Below are 8,311 nucleotides of genomic sequence, written 5' to 3'. Positions count from 1 at the left end.
CCGCCGCCACGGCCGCCGCGCCCGCCCCCAAGAAGAGCCGGCCGAAGGCGGCCGACCGTGGGCCTCGAGGGGCTTCCTCCGAGGTCGTCGGCTCGTCCCCGGCCGTGAAGAAGCCGCGGAAGAAGCCCGCCGCCGCGGCCGCGGCCCCGCCCGCCACCGTCGCCGAACCTCCTCCCGCCGCGCACGAGGTGTTCGAGGAAATGGCAACCCCATCCTCGTTCATGGACCTCCTCCAAAACGCGGAGGTGGACCTCGGAGCTCCGCCTCTAGACCCCTTTAGGGTTGGCGACGACTTGGAGGAAAAGGAGGAAGATGAGGAGGATGAAGGGGATGACGAGGAGGAGGTGGCCGAGATAGGGGTGGAGGCATTCACCGCCGCTTCCCGCCCACACGCGCGGTCGACAAACTACACCGAGGCAGAAGATGTCCTCTTGGTTCGTGCTTGGGCAGCTGTGGGAATGGATGCTACCATCGGCACCGATCAAACCGGTAAACTCTATTGGCAAAGGATCGAGGACGTCTATTGTAGGATCAAGCCGAAGAATAGTGGGTTCATCCATCGCACTTTCCGGTCGCTTCAAGGCCGGTGGGAGTTGATCAAGCCCGCTTGTTCTCGTTGGAGTGCGGCCATGGACCAAGTGAGGGATGCACCACCTAGTGGAACCGTGGAGAGTGACTATGTGAGTACATATTTCTTCACTATTTTGATTATGTGTGTGCACTATGCTATTGGTGGGTTCTTATGTGATTTATGTGTGGTTGATAGGAGACAATTGCCGGCTTGAGGTACAAGGAGATGGCCGCTTCCAAGGGCAAGCCATTCCCATTTAAGCATGTTTGGTCAATTCTTCAAACCTTTGACAAGTGGAAGTTGAGGGATCAAGAGACCGCACCCAAGAAGTCGACAATGCTAAGGATGGACGATAGTGAAGATGAGGAGGAGAGGAACGTGGGCAAGCCCGAGGGAAACAAGAAGGGCAAGCTAAGGGTGAAGATGGAAGAAGAGGCGTCAAGCCTAAGGGAGAAGATGGACCACATGATGAAGGCAAGAGAGGAATTGACAACGAAGACATTGGAGATGAAGCTTCTTATCACTGAGAAGAAGAAAAAGGTCAAGCTTGCACAAGTTGAAGCAAAGAGTGAAGAAGCAAAGCGCAAGGCCGAGTTGGAGGAGAGGATGATCAAACTCAAAGAGGCAAAGGTATGGAAAGAACTCATGGTGGAAGAGAAAGAGCACATGATGATGTCCAAGAAGGACATGGATCAAGACCAATTGCAATGGTGGAAGGACTACAAGGAGGACATCGCGGAGAGGAAGAGGATGTTCCGTGTTGCGTCCTCTACTTTTCGAGGTGACACTCCGATGAGTAGTTGTGGTGATGGCGGTGTGTACGACTCCACCGGTGCCGATGGAGATGCTTGATGGAGCCCGCTTGTGGTCTAGGAGATGGCGCCGAGGTGCAACTTTTGGTGATGTTGCCGATGAGAGGAGGAAGATGATGATTTTGTGATGTAAACTATTAAACCATGCATTAATGATTGTCATTTGGTAGTTTGTTTGGAAGTTGATTGTGTTCTTGTTGTCATAAATTGTGAGATGTCAAATGATAGTTTTAAAGGTTGGGGTTGAGGCAAAGACTAGAACCCTCAAATCCAACCCTTAAAGCAGTTTACGGGTTGGGTTTGAGGGTTCTAGTCTTTGCCCCTATTTTTCAACCCTTAAAAGTGTCAAAATCTGGCACTTCTCAACCCTTAAAACTGCTATAAGGGTTTGAGGGTTTGAGGGTTCTACTAGTAATGCTCTAACCCTGCTAATTAACGTCGGGATCTATAAACCAGCCTTGCCCCCAAAGTGCGTAGGGGATGCGGGACTGAAGATACTTCAGCTCTGACACACTAGTAGCAGTAGTAGTAGTTGTAGCTCATACCTGAGTGATCGGCAGCGGGCCGGAGCCTCCCCCGCTCCGCCGCGCACGGGTCGCCAGTGGAGTCGACGAAGACGCTGCGCGTGACCTGGACCTCGTCGTCGTCTTCCTTCTAGCCCTCGTGGCGCCGTCCGCCGCGATGGAGCTGGGCGTCGATCCCCGTCCTGGCAGCGAGGGTTTCTCGTCGGGTTCGAGCCCAAGCCACGACGATTGACCGGACTCCTACTGGCCTGCTACGCTGCCTCTAGCTGTAGCGGGCCGAAGTCCGTCATGTACGGGGCCGGTAGACCGTTGCGGCCCAAATATCCATGTGCATCCTATTTGGCGCCTGCCCGCTAACGTGTATTCCGCAAACGGGCGCCTGCAGCGTCCCGCACTGGGCTGGCCCATATAGTAGTTTTACAAACCACAAAAAGTATGCTGGAACAGGGACCAACCAGCTTACACCTCACTACTTGACTGATTGTTCTGTTTTTCCTGCCTTCTTTAGTTCGTTTTTTTTCTTTTACTTTTTTTCTTATCCTTTTCTGTTTCCTTCGTTTTATTTTCTTTAATGCGCGCTTTTTTAAAATTCGTGAAACGTTTTTCTAAATTGATAAATATTTTTTCAAATTTGATGAACTTTTTCAAACAAATTCGATGAATTTTTTCAAATTCAAAGAACTCTTTTAAAATTTGATGAAATTTTTTAAAATTTGATGAACTATTTTGAAAATCAATGAACTTTTTTCAAACTAGATGAAATTTTTTCAAATTCGAAGAGTTTTTCCTAAAATTTGATGAACTGTTTTGAAAATCAATGAACTTTATTCAAACTCGGTGAACTTTTTTCAAATTTGATGAAGTTTTTTGAAAAGTTGATGAACTTTTTAAAAATTGGATGAACTTTTTCAAATCTAGTGAACTTTTTCTCAAATTTGGTGAACTTCTTTCAAATCCATGAACTTTTTTAAAACTGATGTTCGATTTTCATTGTTATGAACTTTTTAAAAATAATTAGTGTACTTTTATTCCATTTCATGAACTTTTATTTTTTGAATTCGTGAACTTATTTGAATACATGAACCTTTTTTACATTGGCCAACTTTTTTATGCATGTTTGTCAACTTTCCAAATATGTTCACATTTTTTCCATACTTTCACGTTTTTCGTTAGTGTTTTCAAATAATTCAGAAATGCAAGTGAGGGGCTGTACAATAAGCAGCGCTGCTACTGTGGTTCTTAAATTAATTCGCGCTGAAGTGAACCACAAGCAGCCTGTAGGTGCACTGGTTGGCCAAACTTGAAGATGAGTGTGAGTTCGCAAGTTCGATTCACAGGGATTCAATTTTTTTCGCAATATTACAATTTTTTTGGCTGCACGTTCGTGGGCCGGCCCACCAGGCGCTGTCGTAGGCGCCAGCTGCCTTCGGTGGCGCTGAAGGCGCCGAATAGGGGCTCCCCAATTTTTTGGCATGCGAGCGCATAAAGTGATGTGTCCAGCCGCCGTCACGTGCCACGTGGCCGGCCCACCAACGCGCCCGTTCGTTGTTTTCCTATCACGCGATAGCAAAAAATACCTACAAAACAATCGAGAACGACAGGGTTCGATCCCCGGACCTCAGACACAGCACAGTCACAACTGTGAGCCATTAGCCACTAAGCCAGAGAATGGCGGATGTACATAAAGGTGCAAAACACTATAAGAATACACAGTAAGGTTGAGATTTGAAAAACATTCCTTTAAAGTTGCAAACAGTTTTGAAATCACGCAATTATTTTATATATTACAAACAGTTTTCGAAAAATGTGATGTTCTATTTCCTTTTTTGGAAATTCCTAAATATTTTCTAAGACCACAAATGATATTTTTAAACAAAAATTGAAAAACACATTTTTTTAATTCAAACCCAAAAGAAATAAAACATGAATATTTTTTTTAAAATGCGAACAATATTTGTATTCATATGTGTTTTGGAAATGCGAACAAAAAACACAGGGATATTTTTTGAAATTGCGATCACAATGTTGAAACCGCGAACATTTTTCAAACATCAACATTGTTCTGAAATTGTGTTTCTACCTGAAAACGAGAACATTTTTTGAAATTCCCGAACATTTTTTGAAACATGAACATTTTTCTGAAATAGTGAACAAATTACGAAAACAAGAACATTTTTTGAAACCTGGATTTCTTTGAAATTGAGAACATATTTTGAAAACGAGAACAAATTTTGAAATATTGTGAACATTTATCGAAATTGTGAACTAATATAGAAAACAATAATTATTTTTAAAACAAAATTAATTTTCTGAAATAGTGAACTACTTTTGAAAATCATGAACAATTCTTTTGAAACAGGAACATTTTTCCAAATTCCAAAACAAAATTTGGAAATCTGAACATATGTCAATATTCCTGAACAAAATTTGAACGAGTTTTTAAACTTGTGAACATTTTTTTAAAGGAACATTTTTGAATCTCCTGCAAAAATGAAACAGGAACATTTTTAAAATTCCCAAATATGAACAAATTTTGGGATTTGTGAAGAATTTTTAAAACAGGAACATTTTTTTAAAATTGCGAAAAAATGAATAAAAACATTCCAAAAATTTTGATTTAAGACAAGAACAATTTTTGAAACTCGCGAAACAATATTTTAAAAACGTGAACATTTTTCAACTTATGAACAAAATTTTTAAATACGAACATTTTTCAATTTTTTGAACATTTTTTTGAAACACCAACAAATTTTAAATTTTCAAACAATTTTCAAAAGAAATAAAAACGAAAAAACGAAAAAAGAAAACATAAGAAAGGAAAGGAAAGAAAAGAAGAAAAAGAAACAGAAAATGGGAAAAAGGAAATGAATCAGAAAAAACATAAAAAAAAGAAAACCATAAAACTGGTATAAAAATAAGAAACCGGTTCAGGGGAACCTTCTGGAAGGTTCCCAAAACCGGCTGCCTCTCAGTGGGGAAGTGGGCCGGCCCAATTCTTGCGCTCGGGGAGATCACCTGTGCGAAAGCTCGTCATTTTGACGCAGTTAGCGTCAAATAGAATTTTCCGCAGAACACTTCTTCTGAAGGAAACAAAATCTATGCGTGTATTTGGGTTTAGATGGACTTTTTTGGCTTTTCTGTTTTTCCAGGTATTCCCTATGTTTTGAGCAAAAACATAATTATGAAGATCAGTTCTGCCTCTCGAAAAAGAAAAAATTCATGCTTTCATGAGAAGCATAGAAATAGTGCTTCTAAAAAAACATGCTCCATGAGAAGCACATAAACAGTGCGTCGATAAAGACGATGCGCTTGACCTGGACCCGTCATCGTCTTCCTCCTAGCCCTCGTCGTGTTGTCTGTCGCTATGGAGCTAGGTGTTGATTCCCGTCCCGGCAGCGAGGGTTTCTTGTCAGGTTCGAGCCCAAGCTGCGACGATTGACTGGATTCCTCCTACCGCCGCCACGATGAGCAGTGGGCCTGCCTCAGGTGCTTGGGTATTGGGCCTCTTACTATAGCAGGCCCAAGTCAGAATATCTTTTTTTACTTTGTTTTACCTTTTGAGACAGACCCCCAAAAGCCTTTTGAGACAGAGCGAACCGAACATGTGGTGCTAACCAAAGTGGCAGCCAAGTTATTGCTTCTCAAGTACACCACCAATGAGAAGCTTGACCAGATTAAGTCGTCCATCGAGAAGAAGAATATTTTGCTGGAAAATCCAAGCTTCTCTCAGTTCTCTGTAACGACAACGGCCTTCATAGAAGCACTTGACCTAGGTCAGGTTCTACCATCATGGTGGAGACCGTAGTCATGCAAGTTCTTGATCTAGATGATCTGCTTTCAACAGAATAAGTGAACCTCTAGGAGGCAGCCGTAGAAGCACTAGTAGTGTTAACTAGTGGGTGCGAGACAAATCAGTGGTGCTAACCAGTGGGTGCAAGACAAATGTCGTCTGTGGTGCTAACCAGTGGGTGCAAGACAAATGTCGTCTGTGGTGCTAATCAGTGGGCGTGAGACAAATGTCGTCTGCGGTGTTGACGGTGCGAGACAAATGCAGTCCCACAAGAGATCACTGTGCAAGAAATGGAGATGATAATAAGGATGATCTCAACCAATCTGCACCAAGAAACGTTGCGACCAGTCAAGAAGATAATATGTGCGGAGGGTGGAGGTGCACAATAAGCCTGCATGCAAAGCTTCTAGAGAATCTGCGTTCCCATGGCCATTTTTTCAAATTCGTGAATATTTGTTGAAATTTGCAAACATTTTTTTGAATTCACGAACATTTTCTGAATTCATGAATGTTTTGATTTTGTAAATACTCTCTGAATTTCGTGAATATTTTCTGAATTCATGAATGTTTTGATTGTAAACACTTTTTGAATTTTGCGAATATTTTTATGGTTCATGAACATTTTTTGAATACGCAAATATTTCATAAATTTCATTTGAAGTTGACAAACATTTTTTGAAAATCATGAACATCCATGGATGTTTTGATTTTGTGAACATTTTCTGAAATTCAAGAAAACTTTATAAAACTCACAAACATTTTTCGTGTTTTTTTATTTCATGAACATTATGGTTTTCGCAAATATTTTTTGAAATCGATGAGCATGTTTTAATTTCACAAACATTTTTTGAAATCTAAAAAAAATAAAAATTCATGAAATTTTTTAGAATTCACAAACTGTTTTCGAAATGTGTGAATATTTTTTGAATTCACAGTGCGGTATAAGTTTGCTAACTATTTTAAATTTTATGAACAAATGTTGAATTCGAGAAATGTTTTTAAATGACAAAAATAATTGAATTCACATAGTGTTTTAATTACCTGAACATTATTTAATATTTTTAATTTTAAATAAACATAATGAAAATAAAAAATAGACGGAAGAAAAAAGGTTCAGCTGCGCTACCCATACCGCACTGTGGTAGTGCTAGCTATCAATGTATGGGCCGGACCACACTAGCATGAAAGCGAGCGAGCCTACACCTAAGCATTTGCTTTTAACCCCTAAAAAAAAGCATTTGCTGTTTCTCAAGAAAAACTAAGCATTTGCTATTTCTCAAAATCCCTAAAAAAATGCTATTTCTAGAAAAACTACGCATTTGCTGGTTTTTCCACGCAGGCAACCGAACAGGAGGTCCAGGACGAAACATCCAGGCAGCATGTCACTCGCAATTTCATCTTCATTGTGTTCTTATGGATGAAACTCTTCTTCGGTGGAGACGGGTGGGTTATGGAAATTTGATTTCTGGCTCCCGCAATTTGGTTGTGATGTCGATTTCAATTGGGTTGCCGTCCATATGAAGCACTGATGTAGGCATCAAGTCGGAAATCTCTCCACACATATTCAACAAATGTTCATGTACATTTATCCTAAAGACCCTCAAGGAAACAAACCATCGCCCTCGGTGATTGTAAAAAAAAAACGTTCTCGATCTGCCAGTATGCGCCCCCTACATCCTCACCGGCACACCATCATCTCCTATCCTAGCAGTCTCTCTTCAAATGGCAACGAGCCCACCACAGCGGACACAAAGAGCCTGTCGTCCCCGGTCCCCAGGAATGAAGAACAGAGGTCAGGTACACATTTACAAGTCAGGAACACTATGGGGGGCAGGGATCCGGCTTGCCTGCTCCCTTCCCATGCTCCCATCCGTGCTCCCACTTCATCCGATGGCTGTCTTTTTTCCCTTTCTCTTTCTAATCTAATCATCTCCCCCTAATTTTAAGGGGGTGGGGCTGGGTCTTATTTTGTTCCAATCAAAACAAACCACGTACGCGGGAGTACGGATGGGCACATGCCGGGGGAGCAGGCAAGTCTCGTCCGGGGGACAGGCAAAGGTAGGATTTGATCTAGGGGCCAGAGCGGCGCCTCAAAATTTATACTTGTGCCTGCGGCAATGCGCGTGGCTGGAAGAACTGTTCCGAATCAGATTGCAGACAGAAAATCATGCATGCTCTGCTTACTTACCTTCAGATGCAATTGTATTTTAGCAGCCTTTCAACCTAACAGAGTATGTAAAAGAGACAACTTTGGCAAAATGCCCAAGGTAGTATTCCTTTGGGAACTAATAAAAGACTTTTTAGATAAATAAAGTAGTGAAGCCTTGTATTAGTTTACCCAGGGAGTAATTAGCAGAGTATGCCACCACAATTATATAAAAGAGACAACTCGCTGAACAGTAACAATGTGAAGATACTACACAGGATACAATCACTTCAGCTGTTTTAGATACAGGGCAAGGTAGTAATTCCAAGGTTTTTTTTCCAGCACTTCAGCAAAACAAAGCATGGCTGCTACCTTCTGGCATATGCTAGTTGAAAAATGAAATAGCAGCTCCTCGTTGCAAGTAAATTTCATGTGGATATCTTGTAAAGTTCTGGCACCGTAGAGGCA

This window comes from Triticum dicoccoides, chromosome 5B (genome assembly GCF_002162155.2).
Source record: "Triticum dicoccoides isolate Atlit2015 ecotype Zavitan chromosome 5B, WEW_v2.0, whole genome shotgun sequence".
NCBI lineage: Eukaryota > Viridiplantae > Streptophyta > Magnoliopsida > Poales > Poaceae > Triticum > Triticum dicoccoides.
The sequence above is the reverse complement of the archived record's forward strand: the minus strand, read 5'-3'. Positions refer to the sequence as shown.